Source organism: Mandrillus leucophaeus, unplaced genomic scaffold (genome assembly GCF_000951045.1).
Source record: "Mandrillus leucophaeus isolate KB7577 unplaced genomic scaffold, Mleu.le_1.0 Scaffold501, whole genome shotgun sequence".
In the NCBI taxonomy this organism is placed as follows: domain Eukaryota; kingdom Metazoa; phylum Chordata; class Mammalia; order Primates; family Cercopithecidae; genus Mandrillus; species Mandrillus leucophaeus.
In genome coordinates this window covers 790,107-812,490 of record NW_012105377.1, presented here as the reverse complement: position 1 = coordinate 812,490, position 22,384 = coordinate 790,107, and positions in this window count along the sequence as shown.

Sequence of the window (22,384 nt, the reverse complement as noted above, 5' to 3'; positions counted from 1 at the left end):
TTTTTGGCAAATTGAAATCACTTTCTGCATAGCCTTTGGCTGGCCTTGAGCAGCCACTGACTCCTGAGAAGGGTCATTTATGCATCATGGTCTCTGTCAGGAGGCTTCCTGCAATTGCCATATTGGCCTGGCCCCTGAAGACTTGTGCATGTGGGAGCCTAAATCTAGAAGAATGAATAGAGAGCATACTTTTTGGATGATATCTTTCTGATATAAATTGTTTCATTTTGACTGGATCTAGATGGCAGTCAATTTAACATTAAACTCTCAAATGGTACATTGAAAGGCAACATAATTGATTCCATGAATCAGAAAAAGTTCATGAAATAGCATGCCTGGAGCTACGATCTGATTCACCTGGGCACCAATAAAACGATTGTCTCGACGAAGTCGTGTGTTTAAATCTGAAAGGCTTTGGAATTCCCACTTCCCCTGAAGATCCAGGTGGTTGGCACACAATCAGCCAAGCCTCCATTACTCCCTTTTCTCTGTTCCTCTGCCTCCTTTCCTCTGACTGTTCCCAGCACTGTCATGAAGCATTTGTCTGAGTCTTCCCAGTTGCGGTGATGACTTGCACTGGCCCATATGCACTCTCACCAGTTCTCCCACCCTGCCCCCACACAAACACTGTGATTCATGTCATAAACTTGTAGAAAGACAAATGGGAATTCAGAGTTCAATTGGTGGCACAGAAATGAGAGGTGTTAGCTAATCCACACAGAGACAGCCACAAAAAAAAAAAAAAAAAAAAAAAAATACCCTTGACCATCTTAGCTAATGTTACATCCAGCCAAGTCTCTAGCACAAAGAAGAAGAAATTTGCCTATTAGACCATCTTTGGTGATAGAAAGAAGGAGACATTCTCTTTAGTCAAGCAATCTGAGGTAGACACTGTTGGTTGCATGGTCAGCAGCCATTGCTTCTTTCTTGTTCATGGTTTTATGGGTCAGGAATTTGAGAAGCGTGGCTGGAGAGTTCTTGCTTGGGATTTCTCATGTGGTTATGGACAGATGTTGGCTGGGGCTGCTGTGATCTGAAGACTGGACATCCAAGACAGCTCATTCATGTGGCTGGAGTTGACGTTGGCTGTTGGCTGAAAGTTCAGCTGGAGCTGTCAATTAGAGAATCTACACGTGGCCTCTCCAGCGTGGCAGTCTCAGAATAGACAGACTTATTTCATGGCAACTGTCTTCCTCAAAGTGAGCATCCTAGAAGAACCAGTCAGAAGATGCAAGACCTTTTATATCCAAGCCTTAGGAGTCACACAGAATCACTTCCACCATGCTTTGTTGGTTAAAGCAGTCCCAAGCACATTCTGATTTCAGCAGGTGGAACCCAAGTCTTGCTTCTCCAAGGGAGAGGGTCAAAGAATTTGCAGACAAGTTTTAAATCATTCAAAAAAAAAAAAAGGTATAAATCTTCAAAGACAAATTGTGATGCATCCGCACATTGTACTCTTCAAAAATAGGTCTGCATTCACAAAGTCAATGCTGTTCACTTTAATGCAAGCATAATCCATCCTGAATTTGCCAATTTTATGAGGGACTATACGTGAAAGACTTCATTATCTGCCACCTCACTTTACTCATTATTTTTTACTGCTCATAGAGTAGTCTGGTTCCTTCTCAGGCTGGCCCAGTTTTCTCTATTCCTCATTTCGATTCCCTTTTGCTTTCATTCTCTCTGTTTCTCTCTCTCTCCAACTTCAGCTAACTTTTCCTGCCCAGTATCTCCACATACACACAACTGAATTCTGATATAGCCACCCCATTGCCCTGACATTTACCCATCTGGGACTGAGGGCATTCTCTGGGTTTCAGTTCCATATTCCAGGATCCAAACATCTTATTGGTTCAGAAGGAAAGGACATATGTGCTGCTCAGACAGACCTGTTAGAGCAGACCCTTTGAGAAAGGGCATGGAAATTTAGGGATGCTGAGTTATTATATTTGAGTAGCAGAAAACTACTTCATCCATCATATAAAAGAGTTCTAGTAACACAAAATAACTCTCCCCCAAATCAGCATTCCCTTCACTGTGGTTTTCTACGACCTTTGACAAAAACAAAAAGTTTAATTTGTAGTCCACTTGCACATTACCTTCTGCATCTACATCTTCTGGTGATCTGCACAGGTAGCAATGCTTCAGTGTCCCTGTTTCCCTCACTTGCAAAGTTTACTGATTCCAGACACAAGCTCCCAATTCTTACCAGAACACAACATTTCTACTCATGCAAAACCAATCCCAAACATCACTTACTCCAGAAATACAATTGCAAACAAACGGTGAGGTGGATGACTGGACTCAGATATTCTTCCGCTGAAAGCAGAATGATCCTCTCTAGGGCCCAACTGCCTACTACCCATACATTCACTATTGACCACACCAATTTACAGGTGTCTCTCTTGTGGCAAAGTCCCCATTTGCCATTTCCTTACATTTGTATTTTTGTGTTTGCTTTTAGAAAGCAAAATGGAAAACAAAAAGTGAATCTAGCCTATATAATTCCATTTCCAGCGTACAACTGTCCTAGGCCTGTGCAGCTAGGCCACTTAGTCATGGAAGTTCACAGGATTTAGGAGCTTGGTTTTAAGTATATCATTATATAGGTGCTTGAGAAATCCATAAATCCTTTACTGCTTCTATCAAATAAAAAAAAGTTGATGTAGGTCATCCTTGATTGTAGATGGAAAGGATGTTGCAGTAGCAGTAGTTAAGGACATATGTGGTTTTTGGTGGGATGGAGGGAAGGTGCTAGCTATTATGAACAAGAAATTGAAGATATCTTGTATCTGCTTCCTCTTAGTGAAGAGGGGAAGAGATCACACAAGAATACTGGCAATTTCAAAGAAGTGAGATACAGAAGTTTTAGAATCTGAAGATTATCAGCTGCCAAGTCTCAAGTTAAAAAAAAAAAAAAAAGAAATGTCATAGTCAAAACAAGACCTAAAGAGTTACTGGGACGAGGATAGGGTATTTAATCCAAATGATTAACCTGTAAATATCTGTGATACCACCGAGCAATCCAAACCTGAAACATCTGAGCAGACAGTAGTAACACATTTTTCTCTCTTTATCAGATTATAAATCATTGTGCCCTGCTCTAATACTTTCCAATCAAGAGACTCAAATTGTTTATCTTCTATAATTTGGAGGTGACTTTAAACTAAAACTTTAACTTAGACTTACATAATCTCATAAGCAAGAGTGAAAGAAATCAAGGCAAGTCCGATATCCTCTATTTTCAACTCTTTTATTCCTTCTTCCCTTATAAATGAAATGTACACAGACAAGTCTTTACTATTAATCACATCTTTAAGAGGGATCCAGTTAACTCACAGCAAAGGTAAAGTTCTAAGGATCAGATACTTTGCAAGACATGCAGTCGTGGTTGAAGTGAAGTGGGGTTATCCCTGTTTCTACCTCTTTTCTGTATTTGGTGAACCCAAAAGAACACCTGAATTTAACTTAACCAATTTCTTTACTTTGTTGTGTCTTCAATTTCCTTCCAAAGATGGAAAAATTTTACTGACTAAATAGAATGAAGGATATCTTCTTTTTCCTATAAGCAAGACATTTTTAACACTATATCATGTTTTGATATATTATTGCTAATTTCCTTATATTCTCTCTCTCTGTCTCTCTCTCTCTCTACATATATATGTGTGTGTGTGTGTGTGTGTGTGTATATATATATATACACACATGTATTTTTTTTTTTTTTTTGAGATAGAGTCTTGCTCTATCTCCCAGGTTGGAGGGTTGGAGTGCAATGGTGCAACCTTGGCTCACTGCAACCTCTGCCTCCCGGATTCAAGCAATTCTCATGTCTCAGGCTCCTGAGTAGCTGGGATTACAGGTACTTGCCAGCACGCCTGGCTAATTTTTGTATTTATAGTAGAGACAGGGTTTTGCCATGTTGGCCAGGCTGGTTTTGAACTCCTAACCTCAGGTGATCCATCTGCCTCAGCCTCCCAAAGTGCTGGGATTACAGGCATGAGCCACCATGCCCAGTTTATATATTTTTTCAATCTCTTATTTCATTGGTGCATAGAGAAAACCAGTTAGTATATTTTGTCTCTTGGATTTTCTTCTGGAAAACACAATGTACTTCACCACCCCGCCTCCCCTCCGCCTCACTATATTCTTTTATTTCTGTAATGAATCTTTTGAATAATCCAGGTTTGTTGGGGATTACTGGGAGCTTTGGAAGCATCTGTCACATTCTTCAGCTTGTTGTACCTTTCCCTTGAGATAAGCCAGGGAACACATGATCTACGACATGAGCAAGCCACCAAGAAGAGGTGGCCTTAGAAACAGGATCGGCTAAAGGCATATAAAAATATGGACAAATAATGTGTAAGTAATACACAAAAGGTTCAAGTTTCATCTTAATGCAGGTACCAAGAGAGGTGGAAATAAGCATATAGTTGTCAAGAGTTCAAATCCTATGGTCAAAATCATCTGAGTTCAAATCTCAGTTGTGGGATCCTGGATACAACAAATAATCTCTTCTGGCCTCAGTGAAGTAGAAAAGCAAAAATTGGTACTCTATAACACTATAAAATAAATCAAGTAAAATAAACTAGCACATTTCCTGTGCACAGTAAGCATTTTTCAATGTATGCTGCTGTTACATTATAAAAGGCAAAGTAAAATAATGGTTAAATTGTTCAAACAAAAATAGTAGGAACAAATAAAAAGTAGTAACTATGTCATTCATGAAGATACTTTCTCCAACCACCTTCCTCTTTCAAAGAGCACTGTGAACATTGTTCTCAACTGCAAATATGATCTTTCTCTAAAAGATCAGTGTCCATTTGGCATAAGCATTGGATTGTGCCAGTATGACGACTTTCCTTGACTGCCACGTACCTCTGCAGCTCACTGCCATATTCCTTTGCTCCCCTTCACAGGAAAATTTCTTAAAACAATCTTCTATGTACAGTGACTCCATTTACTCCCCTCCCATATTCTTCAGCCCATTTTCACCAGGCTCTCATCAGCACCATTCATTACAAACCTCTCATCACAGTCAGCAGTGGCCTCCCATATGCCAAAGCTAACGTTCACTCTTCTGCCTTCTTCTGACTTATCTCTCAGCAGCACTGGACAAGCCCAATCCCTTCTTTCTTGGCCTTCCTCACTTTGTTAGGGCACCTTCTCTTTGGTCTCCTCTCACCTCCCTGGCCACTTTGTCATTCTTCCTAGAGTTCAGTCCCCAGGCCCCTTCTCTTCCATCTGTATTCACCCCCTCAGTGACATCTTCTAGTCCCATGGCTTTATATACCTGTCTATAACTTATGGCTTCCAATTTATATCTCCAATATTGGCCACACTGCTACCATCCAGATTTATGTGTCTGTTTTCCAAATGGATGTCTTCATTTGGTCATCTAATAGAAGCTCCAGACTTAAAATGTTCACAACTGCACATTCGATGTGGGTAAGAGCACATTACTCTTACCCAAAATAAGAGAAAGCTTTCACTTCCTTCAGTCTCATTCATCTCAGCAAATGGCAGTTCTACCACTATCTTTCCAGTTGCTCAGGCCAAAGTCTTCAAATGGTCCTTGACTTTACCATGTCGTACGTCTTATATCAAATCCTTCAGCAAATCCTGAAGGTCTCACCTTGAAGCTAAACCCAGAATCCAGTCACTTCTCATCTCTTACCTCTATCACCCTTGTCCAGACCATCAAAGTCTCTAGGCCTTACTTTAGCTTCCCAACTGTATTCTCTGCTCCTATCTTTGCCCCAACAACCTCTTCTCTTGCGGCAGCCAGACAGAAGTGTTAAAGCAAGTCAGATCAATCCTCTGTTCAAAAACGTTCAGTGGGCTTTCTTTTTCACTCAGAGCAAATGATCTGGCTCTGGCCACCTCTGCAAAATCAATTTCTCACAGTTGTTCCCTCCTTGCCCACTTTGTTGTCTCCACTTGGCCATTGTAACAGCCCCCCAATTTCTCTGCTTCCAGTCTATTTCCCTAGCCCCACATCTGCTTCTGATCTCCCTGATCTCCTTTCTGTTTCTCAAATACTCTAAGCCCTCCCTTCGTTACAGGCTTTTTGCATTTGCTGTTCCCCCTGCCTAGAAAAGTCTTCCCTTAGATAATCCCATTTGACTTGTACTCTTTCTCCCTTGGGCCTCTGCTCAAACATCACCTTATTAGGAAGACTTTCCCTGACCATCCTAAATACAAAATCAGCTGCTACACTTCGTATGTTTGTACCCCAAACCTCATAAAATTTGATCCCCAATGTTGGGCCTATAGTGAGGCATTTGAGTCATGAGGGTGGATCCCTCATGAATGACTTGGTGCCATCCTCACTGTAGTGAGTGAGTTCTCACTCTGTAAGTTCCCTGGAGAACTGATATTAAGAATAGCCTGGCACCTCCCTCCTCTCTCTCTTGCTTCCACTCTCACCATGTGATCTCCGCACATGCTGGCTCTCCTTCACCTTCTACCGTGAGTGGAAGCAGCCTGAAGTCCCCACCAGAAAAAGATGCTGGTGCCGTGCTTCTCATACAGCCTGCAGAATCATGAGCCAAATAAATCTTTTTTTCTTTTTATTTTACCCAACCTTGGCTATTCCCTTATAGCAACACTAAATGGACGAAGACATCACCCCCAATTTCTCTCTATCCTTTTAACTCACTTTATTTTTCTTCTTAGCAGATGTCAACACTAGACATGCTATAAGTGTTTGTTGTTTGTTTATTGCCATCTGCCCCACTGAAATGTAAGCTCCATGAAGGCAGGGACTTAATTTTAATTATTGATTTAGCACAGTACCTGAAATAGTGCCAGGCTGACAGGAAATGATCAGTTATTATTTGCTGAATGAATAAATGAATGAATGAATTGGTCTACTCAATACATAGTTGGTGGTAGGCCACGAAAAGGTTTTGAAAGTTAAAGGAGTAGATCCGACTTGTGCGAGTTGGAAAAATATATAGTGAAAAATCAGTGAAATTAGATTACTGTTTAACTGATACCATTAGAAGCAGATTTTTCCATTGCTGACATTTCCAATGGAAGAATGACCTCCTCATTGACTAAAACCTACCACCAGGCTGAGTCACATGGGACATGCTGCTGAGCCAGTTTTTCTCCTGTGTGCCTGAATGACTCAGAGTGCCAATGACAGTGTCGGTTTTATGTCCCTGGAACTCTACTTGGAAGTTCAGAATCAATTGTCAAGTCCATTCAAGTGTGTCTTGCTCAGCCTGGTTAACTTGAAACTGTTTGTTCCTTGAACAAGATTGCTGTTTTATCTTTTGTCATCCACTTGCTGTGTGACTAATTTGAACGTTAACATTTTTAACCAAAAACCCTTTTTACTAAACAAAACCATTTGAAAGACTTTCACAATGTCTGGATATAATATTTTTTAGGAAAAAAAGGCAACTTAAAACTTGCTAATTATAAACTAAATATACATGATTTTAATTGAGTGTCAGGAGTCCAAACCTATTAGTTTAGCATAAGAACATCTTACCAAATGCTAAGTATTGTGGCATGCTGTTTGAACGTGTGCCTCACATACTAATGAACCACATATTAAACTTCTAAGGCATGAAAATTTCCTTTCCCCTACTCCCCGACGTGAAGCAAAATGAGTGAGGTGCCCAACCTGATAAAGAAGGAACGACTTTTATGATTATTGGCTATCATTCTTTTGTTTTAGAAAAATATTTTTGTTTACTATTGAAAATGGGCTTTGTCACTATTTTTGCACTGGATTTAGAAATCCATATTGGTACTAAAGGACTAGATGTAAATCTTTAGGATAAAAGGATCAAAGACTTAGTATCTCTAAATATTCTAAGGAAAACAAACAAAAAGAAAACAAGTAAAGAAAATGGCTTACATTGTCATGATCAAGTAGAAAAGAAAAACGGGCCTGGATGGCCTTGGGAAATGGTGTAAAACTGCACGCAAACTACTCTTTTGTACGTTTTTGGCCTTGCCTAAGAAAAATGACCAGCCTGTTCAATTCTCACTTCCAGAGAGAAGGAAAGGTAGTAAGCAGCTTGGGATACCCAAGGAAACTTGTGAAGGCAGTAACTTCAGGTAGTTTCTTCAGTTTCTCCCAATCTGAAATATTGGTTTGCCACCTCCTGGAACATTTGCTTTCATATGTAAAGCTTACAAACCTTATTTTAAAATTAGATCACTATTGACAACAATGAGCAAAGAACTGGACATAGTAATGCAGAGAGCTATGTTTTTTTGTTTGTTTTTGAGACAGAGTCTGGCTCTGTCACCCATGCTGGAGTGCAGTGGCGTGATCTCGGCTCACTGCAACCTGCGCCTCCTGGGTTCACGCCATTCTCCTGCCTCAGCCTCCGCAGTAACTGGGACCACAGGCGCCTGCCACCACGCCCGGCTAATTTTTTGTATTTTTAGTAGAGACGGGGTTTCACCATGTTAGCCGGAATGGTCTCGATCTCCTGACCTCGTGATCCGCCTGCCTTGGCCTCCCAAAGTGCTGGGATTACAGGCGTGAGCCACCGCGCCCGGCAGAGAGCTATGTTAAGCTCCTCTACAATATTAAGAAAAACTGTAACCTCCATTATGACCACTTTAAAGGGTGCCATCCAATGATATTCAACTCTCTGGGTGGGTCAGCAGTTCCCTTTCAGGTAGTCAATTTATTTTTTTTATTCATTGATGGTATCAGTACAACGTATCACAATCTCCCTCCTACTTAGTCATAGAATCTTACAACTGCAAGGCTCACCAATTCCAATCACATTCATTCAACAAGAAGGTACTGATCAGCTACAGTGTAGTGCATTGGATACTTGGGGATCCAAAGACACAGTCCAAAAACCTCATGGGACTTTCAGTCTGCTAGATAAAACCTTTATCACAGTGCTGCTGGAATCAAGGAAAAATATTATTACAATTGCAAAGATGGAGCCATAAAATGCTGCATGTGGCTTTAGAGGGAGAAGGTGCAGTAAGGCTAGGGAAAGCTTCCCAAAAGACTGACTCTTAAGTCTTTAAGAATGAGTAGGAGGTGAGCTGGCAGTAAGGATCTAGAGGTTGGGGAGAAAGGCAAGGAAATGGAAAACATCTGAGCTCTGCTGTCCAGTACCATAGCTACTAGCCACTGTGCATATTTAAATTAATTAAAATCAAATAAAATACAAATTTTAGTTTCTCATTTGCACTAGCCACATTCCAAGCACTCAATAACCACATGTGGCTAGTGTTTATTGTATCGGACCATGCAAATATAGAACATTTCTAACATCATAGAAAGTTCTCTTGGACAGCACTGACTCTGAACAAAAAGAACAACAAAAGCAGAGAGACCTAAGAGCGAATGTTGGTATGAATAACTGCAGGTGGTTAAGTACAGCTGGAGAACAGAGTACCTAGAGAGGGAGAATGACAGGCACTTAGGCACAGCAGGGGCCATCCCAGGCCATCCTCCCATTGACTTCCTTTGCTGATATCACAAAACTCAGGAGGATTCAAGTCCTGGCAAATTCTGTCTCTCATTATCAACCAGTCATTATGGCACTGAAAAGCTGCATGGCTGAAACCTTTGAACAAGCATCTTTGCTTCACCAATTGTGTTTATGAAACCATATGTCTTATGGAAACGAAGGCAACTTACCACATCATGAATTCATTACTTTCCTTTGAAAAAAGGAGATTGAATGTTTTATATGGGCACCTTATCCCTCTTTTTATGTTTTATATATTTAAAAAAATCCGTGTAACATTTTGCACTTACAAAAACTGGGGTTTTTTTTGTATATATAAATACGTTTGGTTCTTCAGCACACAGATTTTGGTAGAGCCAAGTATTGGATGAAGGAAAACAGGATCATGCTATTATGAATTCAAGAATCATTACAGGCAAGCTCCATTCAACCTCACCAACCATTTTTCCTCAAATAATTAAAAAAGGATCACAATGAGGCTTTAAAAATATATTGGTAAATTAAGAAATACACAGGATTACATCAATACTTTAGGATTCTCTATGCTGCAGCTCTTGAGTTCCTTAGCAGACCACGTGGAGGGTATGTGGGTATACAAGGGACTGGGGTCCCAAAACCTTTTCAAGCTGTTTCTTCATCTATAACACACTGTTGAAATGTCCTCTCTAGAGATGTGGCAGATACTAAGTGAGTTAATACATGAAGAGCACTTAGCCTATAGGATCTCTCTGTGTGTTTGTGGAGGAGAGTAGTGAGGATGGGGGCGGCCATCCATCAAGTCATGCATATGTTTGACGGTGCTACAAACTTGTTCCAATACTTCTTCTGGAAATGTCATTTCCTGAGATGGGTTCTAAGATCCTTTACATAAAAAAAATGCACATCGGCCAGGTGCAGTGGCTTACGCCTGCAATCCCAGCACTTTGGGAGGCTGAGGCGAGTGGATCACGAGGTCAGGAGATCGAGACCGTCCTGGCTAACACGTTGAAACCCCGTCTCTACTAAAAATACAAAAAATTAGCCAGATGTGGTGGTGGGCACCTGTAGTCCCAGCTACTTGGGAGGCTGAGGCAGGAGAATGGCGTGAACCCGGGAGACGGAGCTTGCAGTGAGCTGAGATCGCGCCACTGCACTCCAGCCTGGGTGACAGAGCGAGACTCTGTCTCAAAAAAAAAAAAAAAAAAAAAAGCACATCAGAGATTATGAAGTAACTAAACCACACACACAAAATAACTCACATATATGCCAGACACTGACACTATATGGCTTTTATGAAATGGGTGTTTATCATGGAGCTTCCCAAGCTTTCTCATTCACAATATGCTTAACAACTCAGTAATTTTTTTTACAGGACTCTAAACCAAAATATAGGCTAACATTTTCATTTATTAAAGTAGTTATGGCCAAACAACATGCAAGGTCCAACAGATGTTATTGTGCTTCCTAAGAAAATTGAAAATATTCCACTACATCCCTGTGACTTCACTCTAGCACTCTAGCACACCCCCGTATACATTTGGGAGCCATGAGTTTAGCATGTTATACTTTACAAAGCACTTTCACAGCTACTACCTTACTTATCTTCACTGTAACTACTGTGAGACACTATGTAGATGAGAAAATTGCACAGCCTGGCCAACAAAGCAAGATCCCATCTCTACAAAAATTTAAAAATAAGAAAATAAAAGTTTAAAAAATTAGCAAGGCATGGTGGTATGCATCTGTAGTCCTAGCTACTTGGGAGGCTGTGACAAAGGATGGCTTGAACCCAGAAGTTTGAGGCTGCAGTGAGCTATGATTGTGCCACTGCATCTAGCCTGGGCAATACAGTGAGACCCCATCTCAGAAAAAAAAGTGACTACAACAGAGTGCATTTAAGGTTTTATGGCTAAGAAGTTGCAAGTCAAGACACAAGTTTATTGGATCTGACTCTAAACAATCCTCCTCCTGTTCTGTATGCTGTTTCTTCCTCTACTCATAAAGTCAATAGCATCTTTTATTAATCTTCATTGTTTTACAGTATTATTCCCTTAGTAAAGTGAGATATGCAAGAAATATTTCCATGTTATGATGCTCCTTTCAAATTTATATTTCAATTCCTTGACTAAACAGTTATTCCAAAATACTTTTTATAGTAGCTGAACCTACACACATACACACACACACACCCCCCACACACAAAAAACTATTTCAGCAAGTGTGTGCATGTTGTAGAATAAAGCAAGGTACAGTAGTCCCCTATTATCTGTGAGGGATATGTTCCAGTAACTCCAGGGGTTGCCTGAAACTGAGGATAGTACTTGAGTCCTTTATATAATGTACTATGTTCTTTCCCATATATACATACATATGATAAAGTTTAATTTATAAATTAGGCACAATAAAAGATGAATAATAATGATGAATAATAAAACAGAGCAATTATAACAACGCACTATAATAGAAGTTATATGAATGTACTGTCTGTCTGTCTGTCTCTCTCTCTCTCTCAAGTTCTCATTGTACTCTACCTTGGGTAACTGAAAGCACGCAAAGTGAAAGCTCGGATAAGGGGATATTACTGTGCAAGATTTCAGATAGTAGAAAAGCTGTCATGCAAACTACAGAATGATCAATAATAGCTAACAGTTCTTGAAATATTAATTTGTGACAGGTATCTTACTAAATGGATTACAAAATTTAAGCCTTTCTAATAATTCTGTGGTGTAGGTATTATTATTATCCACTTGTTAAAGGTGAGAAACTTGAGGATCAGAGGGAATAACTTAACCAATATGTAACTGAAAAAAAAAATTAGAATAGTCAAAACAATCTTGAAAAAAAAAAAAAACACTTTGGAGGACTCATAAAACCTGATTTCAAGATTTACTATAAATTTTTACTATACTGTAATCAAGACAGTGTGATAATGGCAAGAAGCCAGACATGTAGATTAATGGAACAGGAGAGAGTCCATAAATAAATCTACAAAGGTCCCAATTTCAACCGAAGTGCCAAGGCAATTGAATAGATAAAGCTTAATCTTTTCAACAAATAGTGATGAAACATCTATATGCAAAACAAAGCAAAAAACCCAACCCACACCTGGCATCTGAAACTATAAAACCTCTAGAAAAAAAATAGAAAATCTTTCTGACCTTGGCAGACAAAATTTCTTAGAACACAAAAAGCAAACTTCATAAAAGAAAAATTATAAATTAGATTCTATAAAAAATTTGAAACACAGTTGAAAAAACTGAAAAGACAAGTCACAGACTAGAAGAAAATACTTGCAACACATACCTGATAAAGAACATGCATTCAGAATTTATAAAGAATTCTTTAAGCTCAACAATAGAAAAACAAAAATCCCAACATTAAAAATGGGCAAAATATTTGAACAGACAATTCACCAAAGAAAATATAGAGATAGGAACTCAGCATACACAAAAATGCTCAAAATCATTTGTCATTAGGGAAATGCCGGTTAAAACCACAATAACTCACATTATTAGAATGGCAAAAAAAAAATTTTAATGGATAAAACTGAGCACTGGTAAAGATGTAGAGCAACTGGAACTCCCATACATTGCTGGTGGGAATGCAAAACAGTGCAATCACTTTGGAAAACAGTTTTCCAGCTTCTTGTACAGTTAAACATATACTCACTATGCAATCCCAGAGCCCCACTCACATGCATTTACCCCTACCAAAACGAAAATACGTCTATACAAAGGCAAATGTTCACAGAAGCTTGACTCATAATCACCAACAAGTTGGAAACAACCGAAGGTCATTCAACTTGTAAGTGGATAAACAAATCATATTTCATCCGTACAACAGAATACTATTCAGCTATAAAAATGAAGAAATAACTGATATTAACAGGGTGTCACTTCAGTAACAGTTTTTTAACCTTCATTTCTTACAGTCAGTTCTTCAAAGCATCCTTGCTGGCATTATATTTGTCATCATACTATTAAGTAGATTGCAACCTGCATCTTTATAATCACTTATATTTTCCAGAACAAATAGGCTAGTTGCCTGAATTGTATTGCATAAATGTTCTAGTCTCCAGGACAGGATTCAGATGATGCACTGTAATCATCAGCAACACATTCACAAATTCCAGTCCACTGGGCTGATGGCATCCTTTAGGTATTGATTTTTGCAAGTTTTTATTTCAGAAGGTGAACTTATCTTAGATGTATCTTCAAATTGGAATGCCATCTTACTGTAACCCTAAATGTTGGAAAAAAGTATGAGATGGAGTCCCTGCCACTGTCTAATCAGGGGGACAGAATTCATAACTTATCTCAGAAGAAATCAATTTCAGGTCATTTTATTCTTTGTGATAAAGTTGATTAATTAAATAATTTAATTGCTGTTATTTTAATACCATGTTATATGAGTAAATTGGTATTTCAGATAAAAATTATTCTATTTAATATTAGTCCAACTTTTCATGAGTAAAAGATGGACTATGTGGTATTATATATGATTTATGATCCATATAGCTCAGAATACTCTAGCCTCTTTTTACAAAAATAAAAGCATAATTTTCTATCTAAATCCACTTGAGGTAGATTATTATTTTGGTGGCACCCAATGAATCACTCCTCCTGGGATGCTGGGATGCATGTCTTTGTGTACTTCCCTCCTACGTTGACTCTGGAAATGGTCATGTGAGTAGCAGAGGCTTGGTAAGTTCTCGCATACTGGGCTTTGTCCACTTGGAATTCCTCACTGTGGGAATTCTTTTTTTTTTTTTTTTTTTTGCTACCCAGACACCATGATGTCACGAAGCTCAAGAAGCCACACAGAAAGGCACAAATAGAAAAGAACCCTTCTCTTCTTTCTTCCTGCCATCTTCATCCAGTCATGGTAGTGAACCAGATTGGACCATTCAGACAACATTGCCCTAACGCAGCTGTTTTAAAACTTCTTGGTCTCAAGACTTCTCTCCACTCTTAAAAACTATTAATGATGTCAACTTTTTGTTTATATGAATCACTTCTAGTGAAGACTATATTCGAAATTAAAACAGAATTTTTAAATATATATTTATTAATTAAAATAATTTTAAAACCATTACATAATATTAGTACCATTTTAATTAATATTTAATATTTTATATGTTAATATTAATAACAACTATATTTCTAGCAAATGAGCTTAGTGAGGACAGGGGTATTGGTTCATGGTTTTTGCAAATCTCTTTAAAGTCTGGCTTAATAGAAAACAGCAAGATTCTCACAATCCACTTAATGCATTCAGTCTGTTGCAATATCACCTAAAACTTAGGCTCCAGGAAACTCTACTGTACACTCATGGAATAATGGAGTTGAAAAAAAGCAAATAATGTCTTAGTCTTGTTAAGAAATAGCTTTGGCTCTGAGGAACCACATGTTTTGAGAACCATGGCAATGGAATAGACTTCCAGGAAGGAGCCCAGGTGCCAGAATGGTTTCCTTTGGGGTAGAGCACAGCCCTCTGCCAACCTAGCACACGCATTAAGTACTACGTTAAAGAATATCCTGGGGTCTCTATTGCAGGAATATATCCCTACTAGGATCTCGAGAGAGAGGACTCCTCCCCAAGCATGGAAGCCCAGCCCTATTTAGCCGATTCAAAACCCAGATCCATCCCCTGGTCTCTCACTGTCTGATTTCTTGTTTCATGCCCAAATGACCATCACGTAAGCCAGAGAAAGCTCCTTTCCACCACAGAACCCACCCCTGGCTTCTTTAAGCTGCAGAGTCCAGATCAAACCCATCTCCAGCTCACAAAAAAGGAAGAATTCACAGCTCTGTCCCAAATAAGAACCTTTTTCTCTGAGGCTTTATCCTCTGCCCCAATATTAAGGTCTGGTCTCCCCCACAACTCATGATAACCATTACCCTTATCCACAAGGGTGTGATCAGACCCTTAAGCCTGCAAAAGACAGTCACTCAACAATTGACACCAATATATTACCCAAAGTTCAAGTTACACAGTCTTTACCATGGTCACTGTGTCAAATATCCACAAAGATACATAATCGCAGCATTGACAAAGGCTAAACTAGTGATACAGACCATTTATTCTGTGCTATCAGACTGTAATGATGGCAAAGATAAAGTGACATGTTTGTTTTTAATGACATTGAAGGAACTTAGTGTACCTGGACCAACATTTGTGTAAAGAAATAGAACAGGGTCATAGAATGTAATGGAATGGAATGGAATAGACCAGACCAGAGTGCAATCCGTATCCAGGTTCAAAATGGTGCTATTTTTACTAGCACTGACCTTGGGGAATGTGCTTAAACCTCTGCTACTCAGTGTCTTCATCTATAAAGTGGGGATAATAAGTTCTACCACATAGGGTTATGAGGGTTTAGTGGGTTAATACTTTTAAGGTGCTTAAAACAGTGCCTGGGACATACTGTAAGTATTTGTAAATATACTGTGTGTGTGTGTGTGTGTGTGTGTGTGTGTGTGTGTGTGTGTGTGTAAACTGGGTTGTGATCAAAGTTTGGAAAAACTCAAAGCTAAAAGAGGTGAGACACAAACCTAACTTCAATAGACAGAAAGGACACAGCTAAGCCAAAGAACCGTGTGCGGCGGGGGGGCACTTTCTAGGGTAGGAAGCACAGAAAGTGGGGATCTGGGTTTAAGCCTCTCCTTCCACAGTCTGGGGAGCTAGCAAGATCTGGGAGGGAAACGTTAAAGAGGAGAGAAAGTTGTTGTTTTACCTTATGTAGAATTCTTTTGTACTCAAATCCCCTTTATCAGGACCCAGATGTTTTAAAAATGATGCCAAGCTGTGATAAAAACAGACGCACATGCAGGAAACAGAGCACATCCAGCAAGGAAGACTGTTGGGTAATTCAGTTTATTAACGACACGTTCTATGTGGTAACTATTTGCAGATGATCATTAAAATATATCCCCGACAGTCATTTCTTTTGGTTGTTATTGTTTTCAAAGTTTCATCTCTAAAATCTCTTAAAACCACTTGCCCAGCTGGGCTGAAAACAACTTACAATCCGACAATTATTTAACCCTAAGCGGGCATGAGGAGGAAGGATAATATGGTTTGAAGGTTTCTGCTCCTATATGTTGGAACCCAGCACAAAGGGGGATGCCTGCTACTTCCACAAACCTGCACAAATAATTTGGACCATGATAAGATCACTCTGAATTGGTTATGCCCATCTAACTTAGATCATTGGATAAAATCTCGAACCCGATAATCTTGACATGTGAGCTCACCTGATGATGCTTTATTGATGATATATTACCATTCGATGCCACCTGACTTACTCCTGCACAGGAGCAGGACTGGCAGGGAGGTGGGGGTAATCAAGGTGGAGGCTGATTATATTCAACTGTATTAATCTCAGTGGCAGTGAAAGGGTCCTTCATTTGAATCAATTAAAAAAAACCTGCAGGGAAGAACGAGCCCTTAAGGAATCTTAAAATTTCATCAGTCAAGCAGGCTGTCTTGAGGTAGGTAATGTGCTATTATCAGCCCCCAGTCTATAGATGAACCAACCAAACCAAAAGAGATTAAGCAACTTGGATGGTGAAGCTAATAAAAGGGAAGAGAATGTAGTGACAAAACCCAAGAATCCCAGAATATTCTCGGTGCTGTACTGCTTGGGGCTTTCCTCATCTTCATTTCTATTATTCGAGAATATAGTGTGTGTTACAAGTCAGGTATCAGATGTGTAAATAGGTATTGTGCCTGAACGAAATGTGTCCCGATGACCTGTAGGACTGGATTGTCTGAATTACAGTCCTTCCGACTGAATCCAGTTGTCGTGATGTAAGCATAAACTCACTCCACGTTTCATGCATAAGCTTAACAATAACAGAAAATACTTTCCTTCAGATTGCCTGGTGATTAAGGTAGTGGACATCGACCAAATTCAACGCTCAGGGAGGACGAACAACAGGTTTGTCAACATTATACTTCACAGAGTGTCAGTCACGAGGTTTTCATGGAGAAGCCAGTTGTTTTGTTTGTTTTTTTAATGACAAATTTTCATGTAGTTAGGAAGGGGTGTGCGCATTCAGAGCTGTGACTATGACACCAGGAAGCAGAGCATTAGAGTGAAACCCATGAGACAATGACCTTAAGTACAGGTGGTTGCCACAGTGTCTATTATTAGGATCAGTGAAATACAGTCAGAAGTCATGTTGCAAGATGGCAGGATGGAAGGCCAGTTTCCCCTGACAAAGGGCAAAGGCATGCTATAAACACTTGCATGAACAAATAGCCTTAGCAGCAACCACAACCAGGAGAAAAATTAGAGGACATTTTCCACAACAAACGCAGTATTGTTTTCCTGTGGTCACTCTGAAATTCATCCTTTGTTGCAGAAGACGCTGAGGCTCCATCATGGAACTGTGGCATCCCACCCAGCATTCTCCCTGTGGGCCGAAGTAATGGGATAAATTGATTCACAGTGAACTGTTCCTTCTGACTAGGAATCCCACATCTTCAGTGCAATAGGAAAGAGTTCTCCAAAGAACAATGAGGTATAGTGGGCCATTGCCGATAAAGCAGATGTGGTACATCCAATTCTCTCTCAGGGGCTGGGACCCTGGCTGATCTAAGCCAGGACGACGACTTCTGGGCTCCCATTTCCTCATCTTCATGGTGGGGTGCCCCATGCTGATCCTTAGTAATGATAGTTTTACTATATAGATGCATATAGCACTTCCATAAGGCTTCTTCTAATTTTTTATTTTTTTAAAGTATGGAAGCCAAAACCTGTTTGCTAAGGGAAATGGAAAGCTTGCAAGAAAACACATTTTGGTTGTGTAACAGACACGGACGATGCCAGACAATTTCTGGGTTCATGTAAAGTCAGAGGGGGAATTACACAAACAGGGATAACAGGGAATCTCGGTGAAGCCTCCTGCCGGAGAGGCCTCCATCATTCTATGACTCTACAAATGCTCTCTCCCCACCCGCTCCCGCCCCCAGTGGGGAGGTGAGTCATCTCTGCCGTTTCATTAAGGTGTGCCTGGACTGATTTTTGCCTTCTCGGTATCAAAGTACATGTGATTCAAGAACATTTGTTAATTCAACAAGGTTGTGTATGAGTTCTCTGGCACAATGGGATGGCGCATAAAAAAGTAATACTATTATAATTTAGTAAGCTCTAACAACATGCTAGACACTGAGGGTATAAAAGGTGAATAAGACCTGGACCCAGGTTTCAAGGGGCTCAAGATCTAGTGAGAAGCCTGACAGATGAACAGATTACACAGGGTCAACGCTACACTAGAGGTAGCCACAGAGTGTGCAGACGACACAAGACATTGCCTGCATTCCAAAGGCATGTTTATGCCATTTCTGCTGTCTGTTTTTGGACCGGCAGAAATTCTTGAGAAAAGCATGTGGTTTTCAGAGGGTCCCCACCCTATTCCCCTTTACCTGGTCAGGTAAAAATGAAAGAAAATAATACAGGTGGGGTTCTGAGTGACACGATTTGCTGTAAGTTCAGTTAAGCTAGGAAAGCTCATTTCTAAAGAACTTCCTGTAAACAAGATCTGTGACTATCTCCAGCTCATGATGAATAAATGAAATAATTGATCGCAACAGACACGTTGCCTCAAAGAAAGTGTCTCACACAACAATATGTCTTTTATTTTTCCTGTTCTGGGGTGTGGTTAGGTTGACTTTCCCTTGGTTAGGGGACTTTTGGGTCTGACTACAAAAGGTTAAGTGCAGTTGCAAAGTTGAAAGGCCCCAGCCAGGAAGTATTTGCTATTTGATAGGTAAAAGGAAAATCCCTTGATGTTACAAAATTAAAACAAAACAAACAAACAAAAACACAAAACAAAAACCTGGGTGAAAACATTTTTAGCTCATGAGCTTGAGTTTTAAATCTCGTGATGATCTCCCCCTGTCCCATCCTTTCTCATCCGCAGATATTGTATAACATACAATTACAATAGAAGATACTATGTGCTGCTTTACTTGCCACCTTGTTTCCAACCCAGAATACTGGATGCATTTTGTGAAACAAAGCCGTAGGAATACAGAAATGCTCATTTCATTCTCCTTTTAAACGTCAGCCATTGAGACCTTCCAACTACTTACAGATGGAGGTATTGAACTCTGCAAAACGGTTTTCTCTGCTATGATTTCTTTGCTATGTTTTCATCTGCTTAGAAGGATGAAAACTCACCACTTTCCTTCTCTCTCGGATTTTAATAGATAAATTCAAAAACTCAATCTGAAAATGAGCTTTCAAATTTAAACCTGAACCTCTCCAGTAGAAAAAAGGTAGGGCCAGAGGAAGTCAGACCTGGGAGAGGAGGAGAGACCTTCCCATTCCCAGTATTCTCCCAAATTCAGTTCACTGGCATTCCTTTTTCTTCTTACTCAATTTTAATTTTTAATTTTTTGGGTACATAGTAGGTGCCTATATTTATGCGGTACATGAGATGTTTTGATACAGGCATGCAATGTGTAATAATCCAATCAAGGAGAATGGGGTATCCATCCCCTCAAGCATTTATCCCTTGTGTTACAAACAATCCAATTATACTCTTTTAGTTATTTTAAAATGTACAATTAAATCATTATTGACTATCATCACCTTGGTGTGCTACTAAGTTGTAGGTCTTATTCATTGTTTCTAACTAATTTTTTTTGTATCCTTGACACTCCTTTTTCTGAAAAAATAAATCAGTTAGTTACAGGTGATGAAATTACAAAAGTGATAAAGATACAATGACCAACAGTCCTTTTCAAATTGGGGCAGAAGTAGAAGAAAGAAGGAGGTGGGAACACCTCAGGTTTGTTACTGCTGACTCTACAGTTGCTTTATTGTGTGCGCTCAAGAATAACGAGAAAGGACAGTGGGGGGAAATGTGACAAATTGGAAAATAATAAGAACTAATGCATTACGAAGTGCTTGCTCCACGCCAGCACACTTCTAGCACTCCATACTTATTAACTCATTTACTTCCCACAACCCTGTGAGACTGGGAGGATTATTAACCACACTTTACATGAGGAAATGAAGCACCGAGAGGTCAAGTAACCTACAAAAGACACACAGCTAGCAAGCTTATCTGGCTCCAGCGTGTGTATTTGGCAGTGTGGCTCCAGAATCTGTTTTTGGTTTTGTTTGTTAAACACTAGCCAGCATTGCTTCTTTATATTTTAGCACCTATTTCACAAGAAATTATCAAGTTGAATATGCATAGCAGCACGAAGAGGGAAATTAGCAGGGAGAGTCAAGGAAGTTAAAACAGGAAGTGGCTGAGGCAAGAAGCACCACCAATTAAGGACTCAGGGGCTGGTCACAGATTGTCCAGAGCTGCCCATTCAGATAGTCAGGAAACAACCTCGAGACAGAGCTTCCAAGATCTTATTTTCTCCGAGCTGGAAAGCAACACGGTGTGTCCCCAGGGAGTCTCCTTTGGGAAATCAGCCATCTGCATAGGGTGGCCTGTCCTGCTCCAGGCTCCCTAAGTCACACTTCTTGAGCTCAGGAGCTGGCTGATTCCGGAGCTTGCCAGTTCCCCCCCTGCCTTCAGCTTTTGCTATTGGACCATTTCTTCCAGAGCAGCACCCACATCAGAATCTGCACTGAGCCCCTCTGCCTCTCTTTCCACCTTTCTTATTTTTGCTCTCCTGGGAATACATGTGCTTCTCACTTCACGGAACAACCAACTGTCAGCTTTGGAAAGGGCCTGGGTGATGTTCCAGTTAGGGGTGGGGGTTATTGAAAAGGACCATGCGCCCAGTTGGGGAAGGGAGAGCACAGGATATTCTGGTATTTCTCAAAAAGGGGTGTCTTTTTTTAATGTTCACAGACGATATTCTAGTTCCATTCTTTCATTGGGTGGCCAGCAGGCTGCAACCTGGATCAGGGAAATGACTTAAGAGTGGGTCATAGAGGTAGTAAGAGGCAGTTGGTAAACTCAGACCCAGATCGGCTGCCCTGGGGCTCACTGCACCTGTGCCCACCACTCACTGAAGGGCAGTGCCCTCATCCTCCATGGCCTCTTATTCCTCCTGGACCTGTATGGAGACAGTCATCAGGGAGTGTTTCTGTCGAATTCTGCCTTCAACCTTCACTCTCTTAGACCATAAATCCCCTTTTAACAGGTGAAAGATCAAAAGTTGCTGATCTCACCCTTTGCCAGATGCTTATTTCTAGCTTGCTTTTCTGTTCCACCCCCGACCTGGCTACAAATCTTCCTCCTGTAGTCTTCCTCTCATTGTCCTCTCCATTTCTCTCTGCATTGGATGTTTTGCATCTAGCTCTTGTGAGCTCTCAGGCTGCCCATGGGGATGTAGGTTGGACCTATGTTCACCGCACCTGCTTCTTCACTGCTGGGTTTTCACAGCCTGCCTTTGGGGGTCTGATCCCACACCCTACTTTCCATTGTCCAAGAAGTTAATGGGTGGGCTGTGTGCTAACGCAGTGTCCCTGCTAGTGGCCCATGAAGTCCAAGCTGGCTGCATTCTGCATCTAGCCATCCAGCCCCTCAACACCTACATGGAATAAGCAAGCAGTTTATCTTAATGTTCTCCCCAGACTCTTCCCTCACAGGCCCATGTAGATCTACCTTCAACTCTCCTGTTTCCTTCCCTACGGAGACGTTGAGACACAAAGGAGCTTCCACAGCCAGCATTTCATTCAAAACAAGATGCTAACAACCACCCTTTAATCAATACTCGCTATGACAGGAGTCTTGATAGGTTCTTTGCACATGTGATCTCGACCTTCATAAGAAACCTGTGAGAGGGGATTATTATCGGTATTTTGCAGATAAGGAAGCTGAGCGATTTTAAGCAATTTGTCCTCTCCCAGATATAAAATGCTGAAGTTGGGGCTGACACCCAGGTCTGTTGTGGACAACACTGCCCAACCTCTTTCCACCACAGCATCCATATATTTGGCCTGATGTTGTATTTCGTTC